Raw genomic sequence first — 16,087 nt, 5'->3', positions numbered from 1 at the left:
CAAACGATCCTACGCTCAAAGCAAGTCAAATAAGAGATTGAAGGAGGAGATGCCAAAGTGTGGTCTTGGCTCACCAGCAGAGTTGCCTCAAGAAGTCAAGGAAAGAATTGCTTCTATGAAAGGCAAAGATGTGGAGTTAGTGGTGGACAAACTGTTGTCTGCAACTGACGTGAACGCTGGCAACAGTCGTCTGTCGATCCCTCTTAGACAAGTTATAGCTAAGAATTTCTTGACAGATGAAGAGAAGAGGGCTCTTACAGATGCTAATTGTCTGAAAGTAAAGATTCTTGAACCCTCTTTGGAAATGGTTAGTGACATGAATCTCAAGCAATGGAACATGTTTAAGGAGAAGGGCAGTGTTAGTTCATCATATGTGTTCATAACACATTGGAATTCTCTAAGGAGAAGAAGTAATTTGCAAAGGCTAGACAGAATTCAGGTTTGGTCTTTCCGAGTAGAAAACGACCTCTACTTTGCTCTTGTTAAGGTTGGTGAAAGATAAGAAGAACGAAATTGTTCTAACAGAAGCAATACCGGTTCATCAACTGGTAGCCATGCTGGTGTGGTTGAATATGCGAGTCCTAGTTTAAGAGAAGGATTAGAAGATGGTGGCGGCGGCGGCAGTAGTCAGAATGGAGAAGAAGATCCACCGTATTCTGCTAGTCTGCTTGAAGATGTTGATTAACAACTTAGTCTCATGCCCATGATGCGGGAAGCTTTTTCTTCTTCACTTTATTTCTGATATCCTTGTTTTTTCCTTACGATCTTTATAGTAATTAATAAAGAGCAATTGTGAAAGTCGGATTATATATGGTGCAAAGTTTTCAGATTTAAATGCTTCGCCAATTTATCATCAGATTAGATTTTTAATAACTTGATTAATTTAAGTAAAATAAACATTAAAACTTTTTTAAAAATTGAAACCATTAACTAAAAAGCTAAAACGTGCTAAATACTATTTAGTTTACATTGTTTATATTCTTACAAAACATTATAAATATATTGTTTATTATCTAAAATAACCCATTTTAGTCGTCAAAGTTTTATTTATAGCGATTTAATTATAATTAAAAACCAATTATTTTTTATTTTTTAGATAAGTGTAAAATTAAAAGAAATGAAAAAGGTATACCAAAATGAATGTTGTGCTAGAATGTTTTTTAAAAATACATTTAAGTCCTTAAATTTTAAAAATAACACAAATTATATAATTTAGATCTCTTGAGATTTCACAAAAAATAATTTTGGTATAAAAATATATTTATAGTATTTTTCAGTTTTTAAATAGAAAAATAAAAAAAAGTCATCATATAATTAACACCGTGCAAAATATCAAAAAAACAAGAAATCTAAATGTAAAAAAAAAAAACTACAAACAAGAATGAAAAGCTCGTGAAATCTCCAAGACCAATTATTATATAGCTTATTCATCCATTTAACCATAACAGTCAAATCAAATTCAAAGAAGAACTTACCTCTAATTAACCTATCAGCCAAAATGGTTAAACTTTAACATGAAATTACTATCAGAACTGATATTGTATAGCTGGCAAACCATTGTTGCTGATGGATTTTTAATGGGCTTCCTACCTGGACCAACAACTCGATGGCACATGTCTATCCTATAGCGTTAATGCTTATCCTGTCTATATAATTTCTTTTTTAATTACTCCATTGCCTCAGTCGGAAATAGGATATAACTAGTGCTAATTTTTTTTTAGTATAAAAAATATTAAAAACACTGATATCCAATAGCGTTAAGTTTATTTGTAAAGTTAGATTTAAAAGTCTTGGATCCGGCTATTTAAAAGTCTTGGATTCGGCTACAATGCTTCATCCAAGAATAATATTTATAATACAAATAATAATATTTTTAATATTAATAATAATATTAAACTTGTCTGATCCAAGTTCTTATAGTATTTTATCCATTAAAATCAAATTTATGATTTTTCTTCGATAGTAATAATATATTTTTTTAAAACTTATTAATGATAATGATAATGATAACAATAATAATAACAATAAGAATAATACTAATGATTATAAACTTGGGTCCGGTGTCCCAGCCAAACCCAAGTTTCTGGGATCTGGTTCCCCTAATAATAATAATAAAAATAATATTTATAATAATAATAATAATAAACTTATTTAACTCAAATTTTTATAGTTTTTAATCTATTTAAATTAAATTTATGGTTTTTCTTCGATAATAATAATATATATATTTTAAATTTAATAATAATAAAAATAGTACCAATATTAAAAATAAGAATAACACTAATAATAATAATAATAATAATAATAATAATAATAATAATAATAAGAATAACAACAACGACGAGGACGACGACAATAACAATAACTTTTAATTTTACCCTTCAAATCAAATCTATGATTTTTTTCAATAGTAATCATATTTTTTTTCAAATTTATTAATAATTATATTAATAATAATGACAATAATAATATTTATAATAATAATAAACATGTCTGACCCAAGTTCTTATAGTTTTTAATTTTACACTTCAAATCAAATCTATGGTTGTTTTTCAATATTAATAATATTTTTTTTCAAATTTATTAATTATTATATTATCAATATTCATTATAATAAAAATAATAATATTTATAATACAAATAATAATATTTTTAATATTAATAATAATATTAAACTTGCATGACTCAAGTTTAAGTGAGTTTGGATACAACACCAGGCTCAAGAGCTTTGAGTCCGGTTACAACATAAGAACCAAGAGCCTTGGATGTAGGTTTGACTGCAAAGTTATGTCATAAAAGTGTAATAACTAAATAGAAAAAAATTTAATATTAAAGAATGAAATCAAAAAGAAAAAAATTTAATTGAAAAGGAAAAAAAAGAAAAAAAAAACAAAGCACTATTCTAATGAATAGTACTTTTACGAAGAGGGGTACAATAAAATTCCTTTATGAGATCACGATAATCTAATGAAAAGTAAATAAAACAAAAGATGAAGTTTAATTCTCTATCAAATTGATATTAAAAGATGAAATTAAAAGAAAATAACTAATTAAGAAAAAGGAAAAAAATTAAATCAACATCAAACTAGGTTAACTCGTCAAACCTGAGATTCGTGTCATGAGAGTGTAATAACTACATAGATTTTTTTTAATATTAACAAACTAAATAAAAAAAGATTAATTAAAAAAACAACAAAAAAACCTATAACTAAAAGCATCAGCCTTTTTACTGTGGATTACACAATGCAATCCATAGTAAAAAGCTGATATCCTTTAGTTATAGTTAATTATACGATTCTTTTGATAAGTTAAGCCATAATTGTTTAGCCATAATTGTTTTCTTAAATAATTTTTAAATTTATGTTTAAATTAATATCACTTATCTGTGATTTTTTTTTCTATTTAATTTTCTTGGATAAAGTTTTTTTTAATATTGTTGTGTGTATTTTCACATAATGATTTTTTTTAATATCATCCCCTCAAATTATGTTGACATTGTTTAATGTTTTGAAATTTGTTTATCTTAGATTGCTTTGTCATATGCAAAGTGTTTGAGGAAATTCTTATATCGAAGTAGAAATCAACTTTATAAAATAGAATTTAAAATTATAGAAATTTTTTGAAAGAATAAGGATTACAATAAACAAATAAAAAAACAAAGCCTTTTCATTTTCACACTAAAAACTTTAGTTTGGTTCCTTAAGTTTTAATTTACATGTATTTGGTCTTTTTAGTTTGAATATTTATATTTTGATTATAAACATTATTTGTTGTATATTTTAGACCGTAGTAGTTGAGAGAAAAGAAAAAACATTGTTAAAAAACAGGAAAAAGAAAAAAAGCTTCTTAATTGCTACATTCTAATCACATAAAAGGATGACAATCTTGGTATCGTTGATTTTGTATTAAAGAGGAGTTTCGTGAATATAGCATGGAACTTTAATCTACAGAAAAATTAGATCAAATTCAACCTAGCAAGGTTCTTTTTTATTCTGTTTGATTTTGAGTTTTTTTACCAATTAAAGATTTTTTTTCACGTGGGAAATAGGTTTATCTAGCATCCTAAGATTTTTTTAAGTGTTTTTAAGTGAAAACAAGTTAAAAATATTTTGGAAGTCTGATGTGATCCAAGCATCAAAGGATCTATTGGAGGTTCCGGTTGGTTCAGTTACAAGGCTTAGAGCTAAGAGGTTCAAAGAGACTTTTAATGAATTAATCTTATTCATGTTCAAGAGAAGCTTGTTGGTGGAATCAAGACCATTACACAAGAATTAGGAGAAGAAGACTAAATTCAGACAGTTAGACCTTTCACTATCTTTTTTTTTTAATATCATAATTGGAGCTACATGTTGAATTTTAAGGTGATTCCAATTGGGATGGAAACTAGACTTACATACTTTTCCAACGGTATATGACACACCTTCTAATTCTTTAAGACGAGAGAGAACCATCTATTTAAAGTTGGACTTTGTTGCTGCTAGACAAAATGCATAAATAACCGAACTTGTCTTATTAAATTAATTGAGCTATTAAACTTTCTTTATTTTATGAGAAAACACTTGTTTGGGTTTCAGACTTGTTTATTTTATTGATTTAATTAGTTTGGGCTAGTTTTAGTGTGGGTTAATTATTATTTAAATTGGGTTTATATACGACCCATTAGGAAAACTAGGGCTTTTGGCTTGGGGTATAAATACTCTTGAGAATAATTTTTAGCACACTTTATTTTAGCTAATAATATTCTGATTTTTGTAGACTTTTGGTTGTCAATCTTGGTTCTTGATTAAACTTTTAACTCTTCAAAGAATTGACCAATCTTTATTATGAATCTACACTTCTTTTGCTCATCTCCAGGTATAGGCATTGTGATTGGGTTGGTTTATAGTCTTGTTGCCTTGAAGCATGTCTTTCATTGTGTTAAGCTCATGTTAATTTCAGCAAAATTAGGTTAGATAGATCTTGGGTTCGCGAATTCCATTCAATTCCGCTAGGGTTCGCATCAAAGTCTCAAAACTTGAACCTTTAATTTCTAGTCATTGAAGGTGGCTGGAGGCTGCAATAGTGAGTGCCACGTAGTTTGCTTATTTAAAAAACTTTCTACATACAACAAGTCATTTACATGTGATTGTGTATTTTTAGTTATTTGAATTTTTTTTGTTTGAGAAATGTTTTAATTTGACAAGTGTAACATATCAACACTTGATTTTTTATGTTTATTACAGTTATTGAGTGAGTTTCTTATACACACATTTTATTGAGAAATCTTTGATTAGAAAATCTACTGAAATTTTAGTAGAGTTTCTTTTATACCGAGAAATCTTAAATTATCGGCTAAAAATCTATTTCACTTCAATACTTAACAATTTTATATCACAATAATTATCCAATCATCCTGGACTTATCATAACACCAAATCAAAGTATCTCAAATCTTAATTTTTCAAAATCTCATTCATCACAAATAATCATTTCATATAAAATTTGCATAACACAATATTCACATGCAATAATAATTTTGACACAATAAAAAAAACTAATATAATATCATAAGTTTACATAAAAAAATCTAATTAAAGCAAAATAAACTTCAATACGATCATCATTTGTGACATAACCTATTACAATACAACATGGTTTCTATTACATCTTCATTCAAAATTAACAAGAGCTATACTAAATATTTATCGTTAGGCTCATGGTTGTGAGTTATCTATAAATAATATATCACAATAAAAAATAATATTATTTCATAAAAATTAACAAACAAGAAGAACAACCATAATATTTCATTTAAATTGCAAACTTGCATTATCAACAATTCTATTATATTAATCAATAGATCTATCATTGGGCTCGTGACTATGAAGTGCCTATAAATAATTTATCACAATAAAAAATAATGTTATTTCATAAAAATTAACAAGAAAAACAACCATAATATTACATTTAAATTATAAACTCGCATTATCAACAATTCTATTTTATTAATCAATAGAATTCATTTATCATATCAAAATTTCATGGTCATCTTTAACCTAATGTGACCAACTCATTTTAGCCCCTCGCTATATATCAAATTTCCCAAGCCCATTTTCAAGGTAATACCCTTCATTGGATACCTTGTTTCTTCATTCATATCCGAACATTAATCTAATTACCAGGAGATTAATTCTTTCACTCCTTACTAGATATTAATCTCATTACCGAGAATCTAATCCCATCACCTTTTACGGGGCATCAGTCTCATTACCGGACATCTAATTCCATAGCCCCTTACTAGGCATTAGTCTCATTTTTTAGAATTTAATTCCATCGCCCCTTACCGGGCGTTAGTTCTATTACTGAGAATCTAATTCAATCGCTCCATGTTGTTGCACAAGTATACCACATTACTTTTTATTTTGTGCTCATTCCACCTAATAATATTCTAGGTTTACTTCTTTCAATTTAACTTTTATTTCCAATTCAATCCTCATTAAATTTTATTTTTTGATTTTCTCATTCTATTCAGTTTACTAAACAAGAAAAACTTTAATAACTCTCACACACATTTGCTTTTTATATTCTACAGACCATGTGCCGGTGACGTTCTGATTATGGGGGCAACATTTGACAAGAATAACATGGGAAAGGAAATAGATTATCCTTAGCAACATTTGATATTAATGTTATTAAATGAGGTCTAAAAGCTCCCCCGTAAGGCGGTTGAAGGTCATGGAATTTGTGTGGTGATGATTTGACATGAACCTTTAAGAATTAAGATGGTCTAAGCATGTTTTTTTCCAGTAACAAAAATATTTGGGAGGATGGCTTTTTGTCGATTTCTCAAGGTCAGAAAGCAAAGACGCAAGCAAAAAAAGTAATCAAGAACAAGCTTAATGAACTAATCTCTAATGGCAATATTCTTGAGTTCTGGGGATCAGACTTTGACATAGCATCCATCACCAGAACATCATTCAAATATGGTTATAACTTTGAAAGCAAATCGAACAAGTAAATTATAGTTGAGGCCAGCCGGAATAGAAAGCACTCAATTTAACTCGATGAGATTCAACTAAATGAAGTTCTGTCACTTCGTAGATTTGTCTGCTTTAAGATACAAGAACCATTCTATTCTGCTGAAGGAACAAAATGAGGCAAGCTTATCTCTGGCAGCCTTATCAACTTCTGGTTTCAAGTTAATCCTGACGCACTAGATGCCTCCATCCAGTCAGGATAAATTTCCTTAATTATTTTCTTCTGAGGGTGGGCCGTTGAGGCTTTGATCACCTGACACAATATTGAAATACATTTCATCAAAACCAGGAGGCAGACAGAAAGTCTAAGAACTCAAAGGAAAGAACTGGAAATTTACCATTGCTACTTGGCTCTCGAGAATCAATCAATGTAGTAGAAGCTGGAGTTTCTGTTCAAATTATGAAAGAACATTCATGGACTAGTTTAGAAAGAAACATGTCCATAGAATTTAACATAGCAGAGAACCATGAATAGTTTCAGAATATGATGAGTTCACCTCACCTTGTACACTGGAGCCAGTCCCTTGTTGCTCCATGAAATGTTGCCCCTGTTGCTGCGTGGAAGGTTGCCCTTGTTTCTCAAATACAGGGGCAAGAGAAGATGAAGAAAATGGATCACGAGATAAGATGAAATCATATTCTTTCAGGTGACGTCCAACTGATACAGGACTTGGAATCTGAAAAGGTGGTGCTTCATTCTCGGACGACGCCATCCTTTAACAAACAGAAAAGTAGTGAACTTGTTAGAAATATATTTGAAGCGGAAAAGGAAAGCATGCTGGAAGACAAATCTCATTCATAAATATATTAATAGTCTCAATGGACTTCGACTTCGACTTAGAATACTCCATACTTATATTTATACTATTCTAAGGATAATTCAAAAAACTTAAAAGATAAATACATATTTAATAATTACATGCATTTAACTAGGAGACACCTAAGAAAACTAAAAAACACTTTGAATGTAGACTTCAAAATTAATATAAGTACTCCCCCTTAATTTTGAAAGTGTCACACTTCTTGAAACTTGAAATGTAATGGAGGTCTTATGATAACTTTCAATATCTTTTGTTTTTGCATCTATAATTAATTTTCTGGAATTAACTTCCATCTTTATCTTGGAAAGATCTCTCTTCCATCTTTGTCTTAGCCGCTCCTTTCATCATGGCTATCTAATAGCATTTCATTGCCATTTCTTGAATTTGCTTTTCTTCAATCATTAATTGTCTGAATATGGCTAGTCCTAGCCATATTTCTCCTCTTGTGATTGTTGCCATGATTCTCTAGCTAAACATCTCTTTTCAACATTTGCCTTCTTCTTGTCATGGCTCTTTGGTCATTTCTCATGTCTTGCAGGAAGAGTTTTTCTCTTCTTCATGTGTGTTCTCTCTTGTACCATATCTTAATCATTTCATTTCTCCATGCTGCTGCCTTCTTCTTGTCATGGCTCTTTGGCCATTTCTCATCTCTTATAGGAAGAGTTCTTCTCTTCTCTTCTTCATGTGATGTCTCTCTCGTACCACATCTTGATCATTTCATTTCTCCATGCTGCTGCCTTCTTCTTGTCATTGTTCTTTGGCCATTTATCATCTCTTATAGGAAGAGTTCTTCTCTTCTTTTCTTCATGTGTGGTTGCTCTTGTACCAAATCTCATCTCTTGTGGGAAGAGTTCTTCTCTTCTTCTCTTCTCTTTTTGATGCAAGGTCTCAATTCTCTTGTTGGGAGCTATCATCTTGCACCTTTATTTTTCTTTTTTGAATATCATTTGTCCATTCATTCTATTTTGGGATTTCACATTCTAGTCCCTCTAAAAGTTCACTAAATCGAATTAGCTTTGATACCATGCTAGAAATATATTTGAAGGAGAAAAGGAAAGCATGGTGGAAGACAAATCTCATTCATAAATATATTACTCTCTTATGAGAGAAAGATTCAATGGACTTGGACGTGGACTTACTATATTCCATATATATATTTATACTACTCTAGGATAATTTAAAAGACTTAAAAGATAAACACATATTTAATAGTTACATGGATGTATCTAGAAGACATCTAGAAGAACTAAAACACACTTTACATATAGACTTCAAAATTAATTCCAAGAGAACTTTCATTTGTTATTTTTCATAATCATAATGTGTCCATAGAATTGTGTTTAGAGCATCTGAACGAAATATATGGGGAAAGAATCATGTCCGTCCATTTTATACTACTTTTTTTTTTTGTTGGAAATGTGTCCATTTTATATTACTCTAATATAAGAACAAGAAATATGCAAAAAAGAAAAAAGAAGTTGAAAATTAATGAGAATGAAATTTCACCCTCTCTCATAATTCATCTGTGCAGGGTGGAAACTGGAGCCAGTTCCTTGTTGCTCCATGAAATGTTGCCCCTGTTGCTGCGTGGAAGGTTGCCCTTGTTTCTCAAATACAGGGGCCAGAGAAGATGAAGAAAATGGATCACGAGATAAGATGAAATCATATTCTTTCAGGTGACGTCCAACTGATACAGGACTTGGAATCTGAAAAGGTGGTGCTTCATTCTCGTACGTCGCCATCCTTTAACAAACAGAAAAGTAGTGAACTTTCATTTGTTATTTTTCATAATCATAATGTGTCCATAGAATAGTGTTTGGAGCATACTGAACGAAATATATGGGAAAGAATCATGTCCGTCCGTTTTATATTACTTTTTTTTTTGGAAATGTGTCCATTTTACTCTAATATAAGAACAAGAAATATGCAAAAAAGAAAAAAGAAGTTGAAAATTAATGAGAATGAAGTTTCACCCTGTCTCATAATTCATCTGTGCAGGGTGGAAACTTCCAGGTGCCGGGTTTCCATTGTGGTAGTTGGAAATAGAGCAGCTGCTTGACTCTTGAGAACCAATCAATGTAGTAGAAGCTGGATTTTCTGTTCAAATTATGGAAGAACATGCACGGACTAGTTTAGAAAGAAACGTGCCCATGGAATTAACCTACCAGAGAACCATGAATGGTTTCAGATTATAATGAGTTCATCTCACCATGCGCACCGGTCAACTCATATATTCTCCTAGCAGAGGACCAATCAAACCCTTGTTGCTCAATGAAATGTTGCCATTGTGGCTCGATGAAATGTTGCCATTGTGGCTCGATGAAATGTTGCCATTGTTGCTCCACTGGAGGGGGTAGAGAAGATGTAGACAATGGATGACGGTCTTTTGCACCAGAATATGATGTCTCTGTCAAGTTATGGTTACCAAAATATGGAGTTCTATCAGCTGCGTTACTGTCCAACGCCATCCTTTAACAAACAGAAGAGACGTAAGCTTACATCATGGTAAACCGAAGTATCTCAAACTATTCCTGCAATCCTATTTGATAATCTTCATAACTTGTTATCTGTATGCATGTCAATATTCAATCCCTTAATTTGAATCAAAATTTATCATGAATAAATTCATCTGCTATACCAATTGTATTCCAAATACCTCAGTTAATCAATATGTAGTTGCAACATATAATGGATCACGGTTCAGGAAAATTCTAACAATTTACGACATTGATGTAGATCTCTAATAACAATAGAATAGCGTTTAGAGTACACTGAATACGTATCATGCATGATTCATACTTGCCCAAAAGTTTTTTTTCTTGCTAACCATATGGAAGAGAAACGGTTAAATGAAAAGAAGAGAAAATTACCCTCCTCCATTATTCATATGTGCTAGGTAGGAACTGTTGGATGCTGCATCTTCACTGTCATTGCTGGAAACTGTGCTCCTCTGGAGATGACCAGATGATGAACTTGGAAACTGTAGCCGACTGTCAACTGTTGTACAGGAAATGAAAAAAAAGTTTATCTAGCCAGGTGATGAAGGCTCAATTTCAAGCCATCAGAGACCCCACTCCAAATCTTCCATTCAACCTAAAAGTAGCTAGTAGCCACTACCAATGCAATATATATACGGATCATGACTATATGTTTATCTGTCCATACAGCTCAAATAATATTCAAAAGTTGAATGCATTCAAATTTATCCAACTTTCTGCTAGCATTTCTTAAGTTCATTATGTTTTGAACATAAAAGAATGCTGTGGCAACAATTTACCAGGCATGTGCTGATTGCCTTCTCGAAAGGGAGCCAATGAACCTTTTTGAGATGCAAGATTCTGCAGATGGCACTGCCTCTCAACTAATCGATTAAATGCTTCAATTTGATCTATCAAAATTAACTTCTTGTAATACTCCTCGAAAAATTCTGCATTTTCTCTTGTCATTTGATCCCACACTATGTCACAAGATAAAAAAAAAAGATGTCAGAGCTAAAGGAAAAGGAACATAGAAAATTGATATTTCAAGAGTTTACTTTAGTAAAAAATCATGGAACTTTTGTATCATGAAAGTTATTCAGAAGAGGAGAAGCTACTAACAAATGTTTAAGGTATTTACCTCCACTTGTAATGTTAGGCTCGATTCCTACTTGTTCGAAGACTGTTCTAATCACTCGTTTTTTATTCATATACAGTTGAAGGCATCTTTCAATCAAATCTTTGGCCTACAAAACCAATTATCATAAACAAAGAAAAAACTTGAACGCATTAGTTTCAGTTTCACTTGATATATTGATATATCAACATGAATTTTACACTGATACAGGTGAACATCAAATAAGATGACTTACAATCATAATTTTTTTAACTAGTTCAGGGGATACTGGACCATTTGTGAAATTTTGTACGTTTCTTGGTGGCCCACGAGATTCCCTAGCAGGGAATCTTTTTTCTGCTGGATGCTGTGGAAGTTTATTTCCATTGACAAGTAATTAAGAAAGACAATTAACAAGTCATCCCCATCTGGGATACTGCGATAGATTCCAAAAAAGACAGAAATCATGAGTGAAGGGAGTCAATACCTTCCTGTTCATTTCAATTCAACGCAAGAAATCACTTCATGCTGTCAGAAACTGGGAAAACTCTTGATGCTGAACAGAAAATGAATCGTTATCAGCAATTGATAATAGCGAAGACAATTCTTCAAAATTCTAGACATTTATATACTGTTTGTTTTCCTTATTTATGAAGTAACCAAAATTAAGAGAAGAAGAAGAAGAAGAAATCCACTAGTGCTAAACCATCAATGAAGTTCAAGATTCCAAATTTTCTTTCTTGCATTTTCCTAGCAACCAAACACAGACAGATTCTAAATAAAAAGGCGGGAGATCCAAAGTTAAGATTCTTTGAATCAAGGTAAAAAGAATCAAATTCTTAAAACCTACTTAGTTGGATGCTCTATTTTCTTTCGTTACTCACATCATAAAGAAACAGAACCCAAGGAAAGATTGAAAAATGACAATTGAATGAAGTTCAAGACTAACTTTATTTCTTGTATTTTTCAAGTAACCAAACACAGCCAATTATCCCACAAAGAATCAAAAGTGAAAGGAACTTGAGAACTCACCTTCGACACTACTTGTTTTCTTGTCACTCCCGTTTCTCGCTAACCAGCAAGAATTAGAAAGAGGGTTTATCAGTTTTCTTGTTTTCTCTCAAACTCTGCAGATTTTTTTATCACTGGATTGAGAGAGAGAGTGAGTAATGTTTCCGGCTATTTGACAATCAGTCTTTTATAGCTTTTGTGCAAGGCTACCTAAGCTGTTTTCATCAGAATTACATGGGGCTCAATAGAAATGGAGCAGCTGAGAGTTAGGGGGCTCGTGGCAGATGGTGAGGATTCAAGCTGTTAATACAACTTAGTTATAGAGTTGTCTCGACAGTTATTTTTGGAGGGAAAGCAGCTAGTCCATTTGCTAGTCGCGCTTGATTGTGGGTCAACAGCATAGATTTGTTTGTTTCAATATGCATGAATACGCATGAAACATTCTAGTCTGCTGCAAAAAGAAAAGGGGCAAGATAACCAGTGGAACTTTTCTAGGCTTAATCTTGCGTTAGGATTCTTCTTGTGATTGAGCGTCCGAGGAAGGAAGATTTGGGTGCTCATCAACTGACACAATAATGAAACACATTTTTTCAAAAAAATAATAATAATTAATTTACATTAGTAAAAACTGTTGTCAAAATCTGATGAGCACCCAAACCTTTAAAGAAAAGAAAGTTGAGAGAACTTCCTTCCAGCAGAACCAAGTCTTTGAAATGCTCATAACAAAATCATTGCTTCAGTATTTGCTTTGAATCCAAATGAAAGACTCGCTAGCAACCTTTTCTTGCGTCAAAAGTAATCAGAGCCTCCCTCCCTTTTCTTGTTTCTCTGGTTTGTCAGTTAAGAAGAAGGGGAGGAGCAGCTGAGAGAGTTGGGGGACACATGCCAGGTGGAAATGAGGGTTCAGGAAGTTAATACAGTTAACAGTTGGCTAGTTATCAGCAACGAGACTATCCTGAGACCTTGTACTACTGTGCTTGTTTGAAATCAAGCGGCAGATGAAAGAATTAATCCACCATTTAGAAATGACCATGAACAAAATTTGAAGAGAAACTTTGAGGTGGTTTTGAAGAGGAAGATGGATTTCAAGGGAAGATGGTTTATGTTTAAGAATCTTAAATCTATTCGGAAAATATGACACATCCCAAACAATTTTGTGAGGAGGCCCTCTGGAATCTTAGTCAAATAAAAAATTATGTTTATTATCTTAAAATTGATAGAGTTATTTTGTCTCATCTCATTTGCTATTTATGAATAATATGTATAGTATTTTTTATGAATACTACTTTTCACATGTATTTTTTCATATATATTTTTAGATATTTTACATATGTTTTCTAAGGCTATATATTCTCATATTTTAAGAGAGAAAATGAAGTTATTTATCTAAACAATATTACACTTAACACCTTTTCATTATACAAAGAACATACTCAATAAGACAGAGAACACATTGATATCTTCTTTACACACAAAAAATAGATATTCCATCCTCTTGATTTTTTTACATGTTTGTCACTTGATTAAATAAACTCAAGTATTGACTTAAGTTAGCATCAGAGTGTATCTCATTCCATGAAAGACTTGTTTTACAAGATCAACTCAGGCCTAAAACTCATCAGCCAAGAAAAGTCTTTATTCTGTGAAGTTTTTTTCATGATTTCATTAGTGGCACCACTTATAGGAACTTGAATAAAAAGCCAGTCTATTTCCTTTCAACTTCTACAAAAAAAAAATGTCTTGGCTAATAAGACTTTAGTACATAAAAGATTAATTAATCTGCCCACAGAAACTTCAATTCCTATAGGTATCCAACTTCTCTTCCAATATGTAGAATTACTCAACAGCAATGTTATATTTATATAGGAATAACTTCTTTCTTTTTAGTATAACCAATAAAAAATTTCAGTCATAATATTAGATGCACAAAGATAACTCCAAAGAAATTGGACAAAACAATATACTAAATAGATACCATACTCCAACTATCCAAATAAGTCAACACTTCCCAGCAAATCAAAGACATAAACATTATTATTTCCATCAATCTTCTTCTAAGTCTCATTGTTTTCATTCACATGCTCCTTATCACAAGAAACCTAGGCACGACATGCAGGAGATTACACCAACCTCAATTCCTACACACCATTCCCATAAAGTGGAAAAGTTTGCACTTTGTTATAGAATATTATAGATTCATCTCACTAAAGATTGTGTCACTACTAAAACCAACATAGACAACTATAATAGCCTTAAAAACCCAAAGAATCACACATAAAATTTTAGAAGTATCCTCAAGCTAGTGACAGGAGATGTCATGTACAAGATTTTCCTTATAATTTTCAATGGACATTCTACAACTTCATCACTATGCTAATTAATTTAATAGGCTCAAAACTCATCAATCAGGGAAAGTCTACTATTTTTCTATGAAGTTTTGCAACGACTTGATCAACACGCTAGTTAATTTAACAAAAAAAAAGGAAGATAAACATGTATGCCCCATGTTTGCTGTCAAATATATATATATATATATATATATGTTCGCAAGCTAATTCACAGAGGATTGGAAGGTGGAAATCTATAGGTTTTTTCCCTGAATCCAATTTAACTTTTTCATTCGAACATGATAATAGATCGGCTTCCTAGATCTCTGCAAAAGTCATCATAAAATCTGAAGATTTTTTTGTTAACTTCTTTCTTCAACTACTGTCATTGGATGAAAATTAACATGCAAAAAAGATATAAAAAATTTAAATGCTATTAATTAACAGAAATCAACTTCAATGTAAGGGTTTTGAAAAATGAGGTCTGACCTATATTTATATTGAGAATGCACCTAGTCTATAGTTTATACAGGAAATTGATAGGCTAGCAGTATAGAAAGTTTGGTTACAAGATGATCACTCAAATAGTATATAGGAATTTTTTCTCTTTTTTATTTGGTAGGAATATATAGTATAGGATATTTGAATAGCTACAAGCTTACAAAAATATTTTCTTTTGTCAAGAATGTTACTGTACACCAAATTCGACTGTAACTACATATTTATGTATTTATCACTCCTATTTTTCAGAACATTTTAATACAAAAAAGAACTCGTAAATTAAAGAAAGCAACAATATGAAATTATTTCAGGTTTTAATGTTAACTTCTATAAAAGCTCTAAGCTCATTAGCATCAAACACTAACAAAGTAGAGAAAGCTATAGGATAATTTTGTAATCCAAAAGTTATACCAATGTTCATACAAGTTTAGATTATAAATATGAAGTTATGGTTAACTTGCAAATAACACATAAAATATACAGAGATTCTAGCGTGTATATTAAGTATATATCCAAAGTAGTATAAGAGACTGAAAAACAATCCTAGTATGCATACTGATTATATAATGAACAAACTAAATAAGACTAAAATAAAGTATTTACTTGTTGAAATATTTTAAAAATGATTAAGCTTTGTTGCTGCAAATTATTAAAACTTTATTGCTCCTCAGTTGGTTCAAATAATGTTTGCAATAAGACTTTCAAGATTCCAACAACAACACCTTATTTAAATGCACTTCAATAAAACTGAATCTAAACTCTAGATTGGAAGGAAAACCAATATTTAAAACAAAGCTAAAAAAAAATAAAACTTGAAA

The 16,087-nt window shown here is 31.1% G+C and overlaps 1 long non-coding RNA gene across 1 annotated transcript; it reads right to left on the bottom strand.

Annotated features, from left to right (window-relative positions):
- Positions 1–6,901: 6,901 nt before the first annotated feature.
- Positions 6,902–7,672, bottom strand: LOC133675399 (uncharacterized). Its single transcript, XR_009835405.1, has 3 exons — positions 7,518–7,672; positions 7,354–7,404; positions 6,902–7,268 (listed from the first exon to the last, which is right to left on the bottom strand). It is a non-coding gene; the product is annotated as an uncharacterized LOC133675399 (long non-coding RNA).
- Between the last annotated feature and the right edge of the window lie 8,415 nt (positions 7,673–16,087).

The sequence above is a fragment of the Populus nigra genome, chromosome 16 (assembly GCF_951802175.1).
Source record: "Populus nigra chromosome 16, ddPopNigr1.1, whole genome shotgun sequence".
In the NCBI taxonomy this organism is placed as follows: domain Eukaryota; kingdom Viridiplantae; phylum Streptophyta; class Magnoliopsida; order Malpighiales; family Salicaceae; genus Populus; species Populus nigra.
This window is presented reverse-complemented; position numbering and strand designations above follow the sequence as displayed.